Source organism: Gorilla gorilla, chromosome X, assembly GCF_029281585.2.
Source record: "Gorilla gorilla gorilla isolate KB3781 chromosome X, NHGRI_mGorGor1-v2.1_pri, whole genome shotgun sequence".
NCBI lineage: Eukaryota > Metazoa > Chordata > Mammalia > Primates > Hominidae > Gorilla > Gorilla gorilla.
Window position 1 is genome coordinate 61,083,106 of NC_073247.2, and position 14,947 is coordinate 61,098,052.

Consider the following 14,947-nt stretch of genomic DNA (forward strand, 5'->3'; position numbering starts at 1 on the left):
GCTCTGACTTTGAGGGGAGTTCAGTGTAACAAGGTAGAAGAAATGTTTTTTGTTGTTGTTCCTTCATCTCACCCTTCCGCTTAGTACACACACATGCATTGTGTCTGTCAACAGCTGGGCAGTGCTGAGAAGAAGGACTGTGCTTCCTATGGACATTCTCTACACCTGTACATTTAACATCAGCTCACAAATTTTCCTATCCCACAGGAATGCAGAACCCTTGCATCATATGCCGCATCTCCCTGCCTTTCTCCATTCACCACAAGTCTTACATTTTCCAATAACATAAGGATTATTTTTCTCTTTCTAGAGTATACACACACTGCGGTCTTCTCATCTTTTACATCCCCTCATAAACCCGGAGTGAGCGAGTTATTAGGAAGGATCCCTGTGTATAAATTCCCTACTTCTTACTATTTTCTTATATCCCAGCGGTCCAAAACCAAAAATTATACCCTCTCTTATCATCCTCATAAGAATGATAATAGGCAGCATGTATCAAATGCTTATTAATCAGGTAATGTTTTAAATAATTTACAAGTATTATATTGTTTATTCCCTGCAGCCACTTTATAAGGTGGCTCTTATTATTACCTCTGTTCTGCAGATGTAGAACTGAAGCCCAGAGGTCACATAGCCGGCACAATGTCATCTAGCTGATAAGGGATGGCACCAGAATTCGAGTCCCAGTGGTCTGACTTCAGAGTCCCTGCTCTTAGCCACGATACTATTATGCCTCCCATAGCTGGACACAGAGTTGTTTTACAATTGATATCTGTTGTAAAATTGTTCCCTAAAGTGTACGCTGTCTCTGACTCTATGGAATGACTGCATGCAACGATGAGATATAATCTGTGTTAGTTGTCTACTGCTGCCTAATGAATTACCCCAAGACCTAGTGGCTTAAAACAATATTTACCATCTTAGTTTCTACAGATCAAGAATTTGGGCACAGCTTAGCAGGGTGCCTCTGGCTTTGGGTCCCTCACGAGGGTGCATTAAAAAATAAATTAGTTTCAAAATAATAAAAGTAATGCATATGCCTAGTTAAATATCCCAATAGTACTAAAAATATAAAATCCTACTGTCCAGAGGCAGTCTCTATTACCAATTTATTGTGTATCCTTCCAGAACTCTTGTATAAACTTACAGATATGTAGCTGAACTGTTTTCTAAATCTCTGTAATTATTAGTTTATTAGTATCATCTAGGGCTCAGATGTTCATTATCCCTCCTGAAATTACATAAACAAATGTAAATGAAAATAATCCAAGTCAAAATTATATAACAAAATAGCACTCCATCACAAAAGCATGTAAAATTACAAGAATGCTATTTTAAAATACTGGCACTTTAAGAAAATGATAATATCAAAATAAACAAAATTTCCAAATTGTTCCCTAAGCTGCTAAGCAGATAAACATGACTAATGAATGAGTTTGGGTTTTGTAAAGAAAAATTATTTAAATAAATCAAATAATTCATACTGAGTTGCAAAGGTTGTATCTTCTTTCCTCCTATCTATTTGATTTATAAAGGGGCAAGCTGTAATATAGGAAAATGTAACCTATTTTAAACGTGGCATCTTCATTTTAAAAGCTGGTCCAATTAATTAAAAATACTTTTTATGGAGAGTTTTGAGTTTCCCGAGCAGTTCATATTTAGATAAATGGGAAAAGACATCTACAGCCAGCATTTTCATAGTCTTTACTAGTATCAACCAAAAATTTAATATGGCAGTCTTATATTTTAAGCTCACACCTTTTGGGGATACAGTCTCAAGTCTTCTTGAATGTCAGAACTGCAAAATACAATTGCCATTATATGGTAATGGGAGTTAAAGAACATAGAGTCCTCATGTAAAGATTAGAACACACTTTTCTATTTAGTGCTTCAAAGGACGGACTTTCAAAATGTTTGATCTTAATAATCCCATGCTGTGAGTAGACTGATTACTCTTCAGTTTGTAAATATAAGTGGGCTATGTGAAATTTATCAACTGATTAAGATTTTTGAGCTTCAGTTATGGATGACGATGATCTCAATTTAACTTTATTTACCCCCATCATGATATGCAGGGTGTGTAGACAAAAGCATTTTATCAGCTATCTATATGAGAGGATCAACACTGTAATAATTCATGTGATCCAAAAATGGGCAAAAGCAAAAGACTAGTTTCCCTTCAAGAAGAAAAATTTCAGACCTATGAAAAGGACTACAATACTAATTTTAAAAATTGTATTAGAAGCATTCATAATGTCAGCAAAATTGCTACAACTTTTTTGCAATTAGTGTGATATTCAGTTAACAGAACAACTATTTCATATAAGCTGCACCAGAGACAACTGAAGATGAAAAATTACCATCCCCATATATAACTAATTTGTGCTGTGCACCAACAAGAACCTGCTTTAAATTCCCATGCCAATATACAACCCCCATACCATACCAGGCAGTTTGTGGCCATCTAAAGACACATTTGGTAGTGGGATAACTACACACACACACACACACACACAAAGACACTGTAAGGTTTAAAAACAAATTATGTACAGCTTATATTTTAATTTTTTTCCTTTAAAAGTAGTGAGTTGTGTAGAGGGGTCTTAAATGTTTTATAGACAATAAACAAATGGCTAGAACCAACTTATTCATCATTATTACCTTTTTAATTTTCATATTCCTCATTTTTGTCCTCTTCCTTCTTTTTCTTGCTTTTTTTCAGCCTTGATGGCTCCCTTTTTTGCAGCATCAGGCTTTCCTTTACCTCCAAATGCAGCAATATCCTTTTCATATTTTTCCTTCAGCTTCACAGCCTTCTTTTCATAAGGGTGCTTGTCATCTTCAGCAGTGTAATTCCACATCTCTCCCAGTTTTTTTGCAACATCACTAATTGATAGGCCAGGATGTTCTTTGATTTTTGGGCAATGCTCAGAAGAGAACATGAAAGAGGCCAAAGGAGGGCTCTTGGGTGCATTGGGATCTTTGAACTTCATTTTGGTCTCTGCTTTTGGAGGGATATAGATTTTCATTTCTCTTTCATAATGGGCCATGTCCACCTTTACTGAGTCTTCAAATTTTCATTTCTTTTTAGCAGACAAGGTCTTCCACCTCTCTGAGCACTTCTTAGGAAACTCTGAGAAGTTGACTGAAGCATCTGGGTGCTGCTTCTTGTGCTCCTCCCAGGAAGTTTGCACAAAGATTGCATATGATGTGATGACATTTCGCCTTTTAGCTTGTTAGGATCTCCTTTGCCTGTGTTGTTTTTCTTCAGCAAGGCAGAATCACCCAGTGCCTGTTTGGCTCTCACCTGCCCTGGAGCTGTCTCTATGGAGCTCAATGTACTGCAGTGGCTGTGAGAGTGGGAGCCAGATGCAGCCTCCTCGCTCTCTCCACTCTGTAACCTGAACTTTTTCTTAAAACCAATGGAATCACTTATGTTGCTTTGCACAGTCTCTTCTTAACTTGTTCATTAACAACATGTTCAATACATATAGGCCCACCTCGTTCCATAGTTGTTCTAATGATTGCTTTTTCCTGAGGCCTAAACAAAGAAGATAGCTAGAGTTGGAACTCACTTTCCTCATTTATACAATGAGAAAAATAACAAATCTTAAGCTTGTTAATAATACTGTTATGAAGATTAAGCCAATGCATGTAAGGTATTTAGAATGGTGTCTCACATATAGTAAGCATGAAATAAGTATTGACATTTCTTGTTAGTTTTTTCAACCTTCCAATCCAAGGAATGAGACTGACTCACATTTAAAAATAATGAGTCCAATCCAGATATTATAATAGTGATAATAGCAGCAGCTAACACTTACCTGGCACAATACATGCCATGAGTTGTTATAAAATCTTTGTGTGTGCAAACATACCTCATTTTATAGCACTTTACTTTATTGCATGTCACAGACACTGCGTTTTTTACATATTGAAAGTTTATGGGAACTCTGTATCAAGCAAGTATATTTGTGTCATTTTTCCAGTTGCATGTGCTTACTTCATGTCTCTGTCACAATTTGGTAATTAGTGGAATATTTCAAAGTTTTTCATTATTATGTCTGTTATGATGATCTGTTATCAGTGATCTTTGATGTTACTATTGTAATTGATTCAGGGTATCATAAATTGTACCCATATAAGACAGTGAACTTAATAAATGTTGTATGTGTTCTGACTGCTCCAACTGATCATTTCCCCATCTCTCTTCCTCTTCTCAGGACTCCCTACTTCCTGAGACACAATGATATTAAAATTAAGCCAATGAATAACCCTACAGTGGCCCCCAAGTGTTCAAGTGGAAGGAAGAGAATCACGTTGCTTACTTTGAATCAAAAGCTAGACACGATTAAGCTTAGTGAAGGAGGCCTATCAAAAGCCAAGATAGGCCAAAAACTAGGCCTCTGGCGTCAAAGAATAAGCCAAGTAGTGAATGCAAAGGAAAAGTTATTGAAGAAAATTAAAAGTACTACTCCAGTGAACATATGAATGATAAAAAAGCAAAACAGCTTTATTGCTGATATGAAGAAATTTTGAATGTCTGGATAGACGATCAAACAAGCCACAGCATTCTCTTAAGCCAAAGCCTAACCCAGAGCAAGGCATGGACTCTATTCAATTTTAGGAAGGCTGAGAGAGGTAAGGACTCTGCAGAAGAAAAGTTTGAAGTGAGAAGAGGTTGACTCATTAGGTTTAAGGAAAGAAACCATCTCCATAAAATAAAAGTGCAAGGTGAAGGAGTAAGTGCTGATGGAGAAGCTGCAGCAAATTATCCAAAAGATCTGGCTAAGATTATTGATGAAGATGGCTACATTAAATAACAGATTTTTAACATCGACCAAAAAGCCTTATATTGGAAGAAGATGCCATCTAGGTCTTTCATAGCTAGAGAGGAATCAATGCCTGGCTTCAAAGCTTCAAAGGACAGGCTGACTCTTTCATTAGGGGCTAATGCAGCTGGTGACTTTAAGTTGAAGCCAGTGCTTATTTACCATTCCAAAAATCCTAGGGCCCTTGAGAATTATGCAAAATCTACTTTGCCTGCGCTCTATAAGTGGAACAACAAAGCCTTTATGATAGCACATCTGTTTATAGCATAGTTTACTGAATATTTTAAGCCTACTGTTGAGAACTACTGCTCAGAAAAAAAGATTCCTTTCAAAGTATTAGTGCTCATTGACAATGCACCTGGTCATGCAAGGGCTCTATGGAGATGTACAAGGGGATTCATGTTATTGTCATGCCTGCTAACACAATATGATTCTGTGGCCCATAGATCAGCAGTAATTTTGACTTTCAATCTTATTATTTAAGAAACACATATAGCTACCATAGATAGTGATTCCTCTGATGGATCTGAGCAAAGTTAATTGAAAACCTTCTGGAAAGAATTCACCATTTTAGATGCCATTAAGAACATTCATGATTCATTGGAGGAGGTCAAAATATTAACATTAACAGGAGTTTGGAAGAAGTTGATTTCAACCCTTGTGGATGACTTTGAGCAGTTTAAGACTTCTGTGGAGAAAGTAACTGAAGATGTAGCAAAACAGCAAGAGATTAGAATTAAAAGTGGAGCCTGAAGATGTCACTGAATTGCTGCAATCTCATGATCAAACTTGAATGGATGAGGAGTCACTTCTTATGGATAAGCAAATAAAGTGGTTTCTTGAGAAGTGGAATCTACTCCTGGTGAAGATCCTGTGAACATTATTAAAATAACAGAAAATGATTTAGAATATTACATAAACTTAGTTGGTATAGCAATAGCAGGATTTCAGAGGATTCACTCCAAATTTTGGAAGGAATGTGGGTAAAATGCTATCAAACACCATCTCATGATACAGAGAAATCTTCTGTGAAAGAAATAGTCAATGTGGCAAACTTCTTTATTGTTTATTGTAAGAAATTGCCATAGGCATCCCAGCCTTCAGCAACCACCACCCTGATCAGTCAGCAGCCATCAACATTGAGGCAAGACACTTCATCTCCACAATGATTACAACTTACTGAAGGCTCAGGTGATTGTGAGCATTTTTTTTAGCAATAAAGTATTTCTTAATTAAGGTATGTACATTGTTTGTTAAACATAATGCTATTGTATACTTAATTGACTACAGTATTAGTGTAAACATACCTTTTATATGGGCAGGGAAGCCAAAAAATTTGTGTGGCTTGCTTTGCTGAAATATTCACTTTATTGTGGTGGTCTGGAACCAAACCTGTAATATCTCCAAGGTAGGCCTGTATTAAGACTTTAAATCCTCATAAACACCCTATGTGGTAAATTTGATCTTTCTCACTTTACAGATGAGAAAACTGAGATACAGAGTGACCAGCTGTGATTACCATGCCAAGTTGGAAGAGATGGTACTTTATTGGGCTTTCATCAAGGTTCCTTCTATGTGAGCTGTTGCTGACCATGCTCTTTACATTTCTGTCTGGTAGAACATCCTCTTCCAATCCAAGGGGATTATAATATCACTTTTGGGAGGGCTGCAAGTCCCAAACGGGTACCAGAAAAGCTGAGAAATAAGTACAGGCAACCAGGTTATTGTTCAGATTCCTGTATTCCTATGTTACTAGGATGCCTAGGTCCTTGAGTGATATTACTAAGAAATAAATGGCGGGCCTCCATGACTTGTTGGTTTTGAGGGAGAAAATAAGAACAAGGTAGAATTGAATTTTGTACCCTGTGTAGTACCACCTCTAAATACATGAAACCCAGAGCACAAAATGGTCCTGTGGGGTCAATGATGAATTTGTCTTTGGTTGTATGAAGTTGAAGGTACTGGTAAGATGTCTAGGAATAAAGGTGTTTCTGGTGGTTAAAATACCAATCTAGGATGTAGAAGATAAGTCAGAACTGGAAATATCTGATAAATGAAGCTGTGAAGGTATATGAAACCATAGTTAAAGAGAGTTATTAGAAGGTAGCTAAATGTGGAGCATCAGAGTGGGGTCTACATTTAAGAAGGGAGTGAGTACCAATGTTGAATGCTACTGACAAGTTGTGGAGAAGAGCGGTGAGGACTGAAGAAAAATAATTATGTTTTATTAAGAAGTTTAAAATGGTGGGAATAAAACCTAGATTATGAGACATTGAAGAGTGAGGAAGATGTGGAAGTAGATGCGTTAGTATGGATAATTATTTCCTGATACTCTAATTATCTTCATAGTATTTGCCCATACCTGACAAGTTATACTTCTGTTTGTCTGTTGTTTGAATCCCACTAGCAACTAAGGCAGGGAGTTTTGTCTGTTTTGTTCATAAATATATCTGGTATATCTAGAACAGTTCCTGGCAAATAGATAACAGCCCTCAACAGATATCTGGTGAATGAATGTAGTAAGTTTGGTAGATAAGAAATGGAGAAAGGTGATGTGTTAATTAAAATGTGGTATAGATAAAACAGGTTCTTTTTTGGCCAACATTTTAATATGAACATTCTTCTTTTTTGGAGACAGGGTCTCACTCTGTCATCCAAGCTGAAGTGCAGTGTCATGATCATGGCCTCAATTTCCTGGTCTCAAGCAATCCTCCTGCCTCAGCCTCCCAAGTAGCTGGGACTATACACATGTGTCACATTGGGTAATTTTTTTTTTAATTTTTGGAAGAGATGGGGTCTTGCTATGTTGCCCAGACTGGTCTTGAACTCCTGGCCTCAAATGATCCTCCTATCTTGACTAATATGAACATTCTTAAACATACAGCAAAGTTGAAAGAATGATAAATTGAATATCCATAAGCTCACTACCTAGATTCTACCAACAATGTTTTGCAATATTTGCTTTATTAGATATCCATCTCTCTTTCATCCTTCTGTCCATTCAACAGTCCAACTTATTTTGATTCATTTCAAAGAAAGTTACATATCAGAATACTTCAACTCTGGATATTCTGGTATGCATGTAATTAACTAGAGATCAATATTTATATGTGCTTTATTCTTTCTTCAGGTAAAATTTATGTCAAGTGAGATGTGCAACTCACAACTGTGCTATTGGCAAATTTTAACAAATACATACACCTCTATAACTCAAGGCCCTATTAACATATAGAATATACCATGATTTAGAAGGTTTTTTTTTTGGTTCTTATTTTATGAAGGTTCACATATCAAAATTCATCAACACTGAAATGTATAATTTAGTGTTTTTTAGTGTATTCAAAGAGTTGTGCAACCATCACCACTATTTCCAGAACATTTTTGTTACCCCAAAAGGAAACTCATATCCATTGGTAGTCAATCCCCATTTCCCCTTCCCCTCAGCCCCTGGCAAACACTATTATGCTTTTAGTCTCTATGGATTTGCCTGTTCTGGTTATTTCATATACATGGAATCATATAAAGTGTGTTGCCTTTTGTTTCTGGCTTCTTTCACTTACCATAGTATTTTTAAGGTTAATTTATGTTTAAGTATATATCAGTACTTTATTTCTTTTGGTTACTGAACAAGATTCCATTGTATAGATATGCCACATTTTTTAATCCTTTCATTGGTTGATGGACTTTTTCTTCTACTTTTTGGCTATTGTAAATCATGCTGCTATAAAAATTCATGTATTAGTATTTGTTTTAACACCTACACTTATTTCTCCTGAGTATATACTATATACCTCATAACAGAACTGCTAGGTCATATGGTAACTCCATTCTTAAATTATGAGGAACTATAAAAGCATATTCCAAAGCAGCTGTATCATTATACATTCCCAATAGAAATGCATGAAGATCCTTATTTCTCCATATCCTCACCAATTTTCTTGTTGTCTGTCTTTTTATTTTAGCCATACTGGTGGAGGTGAAGTGGTATTTTATTGTGGTTTTTGGTTCACATTTCCCAAATGAATAATGAAGCTGAGTTTCTTTCCCTGTGCTTATTGGTCATTTGTATAACTTCTTTTGAGAAAAATCTATACAGATCCTTTGTCCATTTTTAATTGGGTTATTTATCTTTAATATTGAGTTGTAAGAATGCTTTACATATTTTAGATACTAGATCATTATCTGATATTATTTATAAATATTTTCTCTCATTCCATGGGTTTTTGTCTTGTGTATCTTTATGGCACACACATTTTTAATGTAATGTAGTCTATCCAACTTATTTTTTCTTTAGTTGCTTGTATTTTTTTGTCATATCTAAAAATCTATTACCTTATCTAAGGTTACAAAGCTTTACCACTATGTTTTTTCTAGGTTATATAGTTTTAGGTTCAATATTTAGGTTTGTGATCCACTTTCAGTTAATTTCTATACAGAATGTAAGGTAGGGGTTCAAATTTCATCTTTCCATGTGGATATCTAGTTGTCCCAGCACTATTTATTGAAAAGACAGATCTTTCTTTCCTTTTTTTGTTTTTTGAGACAGAGTCTCGCTCTGTCGCCCAGGCTGGAGTGCAGTGGCACGATCTCGGCTCACTGCAAGCTTCGCCTCCCGGGTTCACGCCATTCTCCTGCCTCAGCCTCCTGAGTAGCTGGGACTACAGGCGCCCGCCACCACATCCGGCTAAATTTTTTTTAATTTTTATTAAAGACAGGGTTTCACTGTGTTAGCCAGGATGGTCTTGATCTCCTGACCTTGTGATCCGCCCACCTTGGCCTCCCAAAGTGCTGGGATTACAGGCGTGAGCCACCGCGCCTGGTGGAAAAGACAGATCTTTCACACATTGAATGGTCAGGTCACCCTGGTTGAAAATCAGTTGACTATATGAGTTTATTTCTGGACTTTCAATTGTATTACATTATCTATATGTCTATCCATGTTCGATTAACATACAATCTTGAATATTGCAGCTTTATAGTAAGTTTTAAAACTGGGAAGTGTTGTTTTCCAATTTTGTTCTTCTTTTTCATGATTTTTAAAAATATTTAGATTCCCCTGCATTTCCATAAGAATTTTCAGAACAGATTGACAGTTTCTACAAAAAAAAAAAAAAAAAAGCCAGCTGCTATTTTGATAGGGACTGTGTTAAATTTATAGATCAATTTGAGAAGTAGCACCATCTTAACAATATTAAGTGTTCCAATTGATGAAAATGGAGTATCTTTCCATTTATTTAGATCTATATTTCAAAGTTTTTTTTATAGTTTTCAGTGTAGAAGTCATGTGCTTTTTTTGTTAAATTTATTCCCAATTATTTTATTTTTTGATGGTATTGAAATGGATTCTTAAAAATTATCTTCAGATTGTTCATTGCTAGTCATAGAAAAACAATTTTTTTCCACTTTGTTTTTTTAATGTATTATTTATTTGTTTTTAGATGGAGTTTTGTTCTGTCACCCAGGCTGGAGTACAGTGGCGCCATCTTGGCTCAGTGAAGCCTCCGCCTCCTGGATTCAAACAATTCTCCTGCCTCAGCCTCTCAAGTAGCTGGGACTACAGGAACACGCCACCATGTCTGGATAATTTTTTGGTACTTTTTAGTAGAGATGGGGTTTTGCTATGTTGGCCAGGCTAGTCTTGAACTCCTGACCTCAGGTGATCTGCCCGCCTCGGCCTCCCAAACTGCTCGGATTACAAGTATGAGTCACTGTGCCCAACCCTCTTTGGTTTTATAGCCTACAACTTTGTTAAACTCAATTATTGGCTCCAAATTTTTTGTGGATTTCTTAGGATTGTCTATACACAAGTTCGTCTCATCTGTGAATAAAGTTTTATTTCTTCATTTACAATCTGGATGTCTTTTATTTCTCTTGTCTTGACTAATTACCCTGGCTAGAACCTCCAGTACAATATTAAATAGAAGTGCTGGAGGCAGACATTCTTGTCTGTTCCTGATCTTAAGGGGAAAGTATCCAGTCTTTCACAACTAAGTATTATGTTAGAAATACTTTTTTCATAGATGTCCTTTATTAGGGTGAGGGTATTTCCTTCTATTCCTAGTTTGATGAGATTTTTAAAAATCATAAAAATGGGGCTGGGTGCGGTGGCTCTTGCCTGTAATCCCAGCACTTTGGGAGGCTGAGGCAGGCGGATTACCTGAGGTCAGGAGTTTGAGACCAGCCTGGCCAACATGGTGAAACCCCGTCTCTACTAAAAATACAAAAATTAACTGGGGCACTGTGGCAGGTGCCTGTAATCCCAACTACCTGGGAGGCTGAGGCAGGAGAACTGCTTGAACTCGGGAGGCAGTGGTTGCAGTGAGCTGAGATTGCACCACTGCTCTCCAGCCTGGGTGACAGAGTGAGACTCCGTCTCAAAAAAAAAAAAAATCATAAAAATGGTGATAAATTTTGTTGAAAGCGTTTTCTGTGTCTATTGAGATGTTCATGTGATTTGTCATTTGTTTTATTACTGGGGTATATTATATTGAGAGTTGATTTGCTGGATTCCTTAGCTGCTTTTAGTCATTCTAAAGGGCAAAAAAGAAATGCAAAAAAGTGGCTTTGGTTTTGTTTTTTTGCCTCCAGGTGGAAGGAAAAACAGCCAAAACATTTCCAAAGGTAAGCTTTGGGTGGGTCAAAAATGTTAAAAGCTTACATTGCTCTATCCTTCAAGTTGCAGGACAAAAAGTTAAATCCGTTCCCTTGGCTAGAGCAAAGCTTTAGCTAAGCCAGAGAGAAAAAGAAAAGGGGGGAGGGAAAGCAGTGAGATATCAGAGCAGCTTCTTCCTCGACTCCCCCAAATACACACATCTTGAATCCCAGTAGTGATCTCCAAGCAACCATAATGTTAACAATGTACATGCTGAGTTTACTGCTAGGGGTTTGCAGTGAGAAAAAAAAGGAGAGAATTGTAAAAATTCACATTGTATTTTTGTGACTATTGCATTTAAACGTGTCTCAATCAGTTTACATTGCTATGACAAAATACCATTGATTGAGATTTAACAACAAACATTAATGTCTCACAGTTTCAGAGGCTGGGAGGTTCCAGATCAAGGTGCTGGAAGATTCTGTGTCTAGTGTGGTGGGCTCACTTCCTGGTTTGCAGACAGCTACTTTTGTGCTGTATCTTCACATGGCAAGAAGAGAGAGCAAGCTCTGGTCTCTTCTTTTCTAATTAGGGCACTAATCTCATCACGGGGAGGGGGGTCCATCCTTATGATCTCATGTAAACCTAAGCATGTCCCAAAGGCCCCAGTTCCAAATACCATCACACTGGGAATTAGGGATTCAAAACCAGACTTTCGGGGGGTGGAGAGACATAAATATTCAGTTCATAGAAAGATGTATGATAAAATTCTTATAATTTCATAAATTCTAGAGACATCACCTCAATATAAGAAAGTGTTAATGGGACATAATTTCTTTCTTTTTGCCCCAGTGAGAATATTATAACTTAAATGCTTAGGTTATTGCAAACAGAATAAATCTCTCTAACCGATGCTATTTGCTATGATTTTTGTCTGTTGGAACCTCTGGGAAAGGGCAAACAACAGGAAATAAGAGACAATTTTTAGATGGAGATTTACTTTTGGAGTTTTAAAAAAGAAATTTTTGTGTTGCAAATGGACTGTCAGAGTCTGACACTTAAAGGCTAATGATTTCCCACTGCCTATCTTTGAGTGAGTCAAATAGATGCTAAGGGCTTATGGAATCCTTGCTTGTCCCTTGGACTGGGAACATGGCTATCTGTCTTTGCAACATTTTGACTTTGCTGCTGTTGAAGAAAAACCACTGGCTGTTTTTGGAATTCTTAATTCACAGATCTTAATTACCTGAACCTGACTCTAAGCTGATAGTGCCTTCTATGGGCAGTTTCAGCCTGAGCAGAGCTGTGCATAACTGAAAGCAGGCATAGGCTCAATTAGCAGAACTCTGATTCTGGGACTCTATTGCATGTTTTAAACACCCTTCTGTGGGATCCTAGTCTATAAAAACATCATTGATGCTGGATGGACTATCTGGATCACTTGCAGAGGCCCATGAGGAAGGGCTTGTTCTCTGATGAAACCATCTAAGATTGAGTTGCTGATTGACTTATATTTCTGATGCAGAGGCTAATTGTGTTCCTAACCTGTGATTCCTTCCCCAAATTATAAGTTAGGGATGGACATATTACAAGGAATATGAATCTTCTGCCCACTCATGACAGATTGGACACTTGACACATTCTTAGGGGTGTCTCACTGATGTTGATTTGTTTTACTTTCTTGAGTAATTACAGTTTGCAACAATAAACTGATGGCCTAACTACTTCCCTTACTGTTCTCCTGGTGCACACATCTCAGTAAGGCAGTTTATTTAATGCAGCTCTCCTCAGAAAGAGATTTTGCTTTTCTAGGCTGCCCACTTGGATAAGTGGTCAGGACAAAAGGGGTGTGAGGTTATGTAAAACTATCTTGAAAAGTGTTGAAACTCAAAATTCTGTCATGACATGTATCTTTCTGGTTATGTTGTATAATTTTTGTCCTGTGAAAATGCTTTTGTCCCTCCTGCATACAACCTGCCCAGATGAAAATGACACAGAATTTTTCTTGATCACTTTTGCCAGCCAGAGATACCCAGCTGGCAACACCCTTGCCCTGCCTCGACCCACAGCTTTGGGGCTGGCTCGGCCCTGCCACTGTTTCTGTCACATGGGGCAGCTGCCCTCTGCTGGTGGAGGGCAGAGGGCCACAATGTTACAGCCTTCTCTGTACCCATGTTTGGTGGGTCCTGAGCTCTTGTCTTGTGTCCAAGAAGAATGAGGATACACTGACAATCAAAGAATGAGGAGGGCAGAGAATAATTTTACTGAGCGAGGAAATAGCTCACAGTGGAGAGGGGACATAAGGGTGGTCCCCCACCTGGAGTCAGGTGGTTTCTCTCTCACTGTGGCTGAGTCCAGAGCTTTTATGGGCTTAGAATAAGGGAGTGAGTACTGATTGATTTGTGAGAATGCAAAAAAAGTTAAAGGTACCATTCAAAGGTGGGCATAACAGTGTAAAAAATCCATTAGGGAAGCATAGGTATATGTAAAATAGGAGAAGGTTTGGGGAGATCAATCAGAGGAAAGTACACCAAACAGGAAGACAGGTTCTCAATCCAGTCTGTGAATTTGACTTGTAGCTTGGCTTTCAGGCTTTAAACTGTTTTTGGCTTGGAGGTGGGGTTTCACCAGGGACCCTGCCCTGTCTGCCTAGGCATTTGTCTGCTTCTTGCCTCTCTCAAAAAGGTCTGAGTGAGAATTAAAAATATGATTGGGGAAAATGTAAAGTTTTGATAATTGAATGGAACACACTCATTTTGTAAAAGTGGGAGAAAAATCAAAACCCTGCCACCTGTGGAGGCATGAGGAGGAGTGGGGAGGGGAGATATTAATGATCTCTGTTTTTCAGAACCATTCTTTGAAGCTTTCCCTTTGTCTTGAAGGAAAACTCCTCATGCTGTCTTTCCAAACAGCTGCAAGTGCTTTGTATGCAAACTTCAGAGCCTATGATCATATCTGTTGGTATGCTGACTCAGACAGCAATGGGTGGCCCCAGATCCTGTACCTTCTGTATAGAATACCTCCAAATGCTGTCCACGCTTATAAAGCTGATAAACTGATGTTATGTGCAAGCAAACCCGTTTGGAACAGATTACTTTAGTCATTTTCTCTGAAATCAAGACTAATTCTAATTTTTCAGACTGGACTGGGAACCTTAGGGCAGGAATTCCCATTATGGAGGCCACATTGGGGTCCTGATAAGCTGTGCTGCCTAATGTATGTCCTACTTGGGGTACCCTAATAATTATAAACTCTTTGTTTCTAGGGGTACTACATGAGCCTTCTGGGACTATACTTCTTGTGTGTACTCATACTATCATGACACTGCCTGAGTCCCAAAAGGATTTCAGGTCAGCTTAAACTAAGTGGCCAGAGTTGTGCTGTGCCTGAATTAGTTTTTTTAAAGTACGGAAACAAGTAAAAAGTCACATGGCTTTCTAAGATAGACCTTTGTGGTGAATGGGATTTTTTTTCTAACTGGTTAAATCCAGTACCCCTAAAGGGCATAATCAAGATCAAT

The 14,947-nt window shown here is 37.7% G+C and overlaps 1 pseudogene; it reads right to left on the reverse strand.

Annotated features, from left to right (window-relative positions):
- Positions 1–2,668: 2,668 nt before the first annotated feature.
- LOC101140407 (high mobility group protein B1-like) overlaps positions 2,669–14,947 on the reverse strand; it is a 52,353-nt pseudogene continuing 40,074 nt past the window's right edge.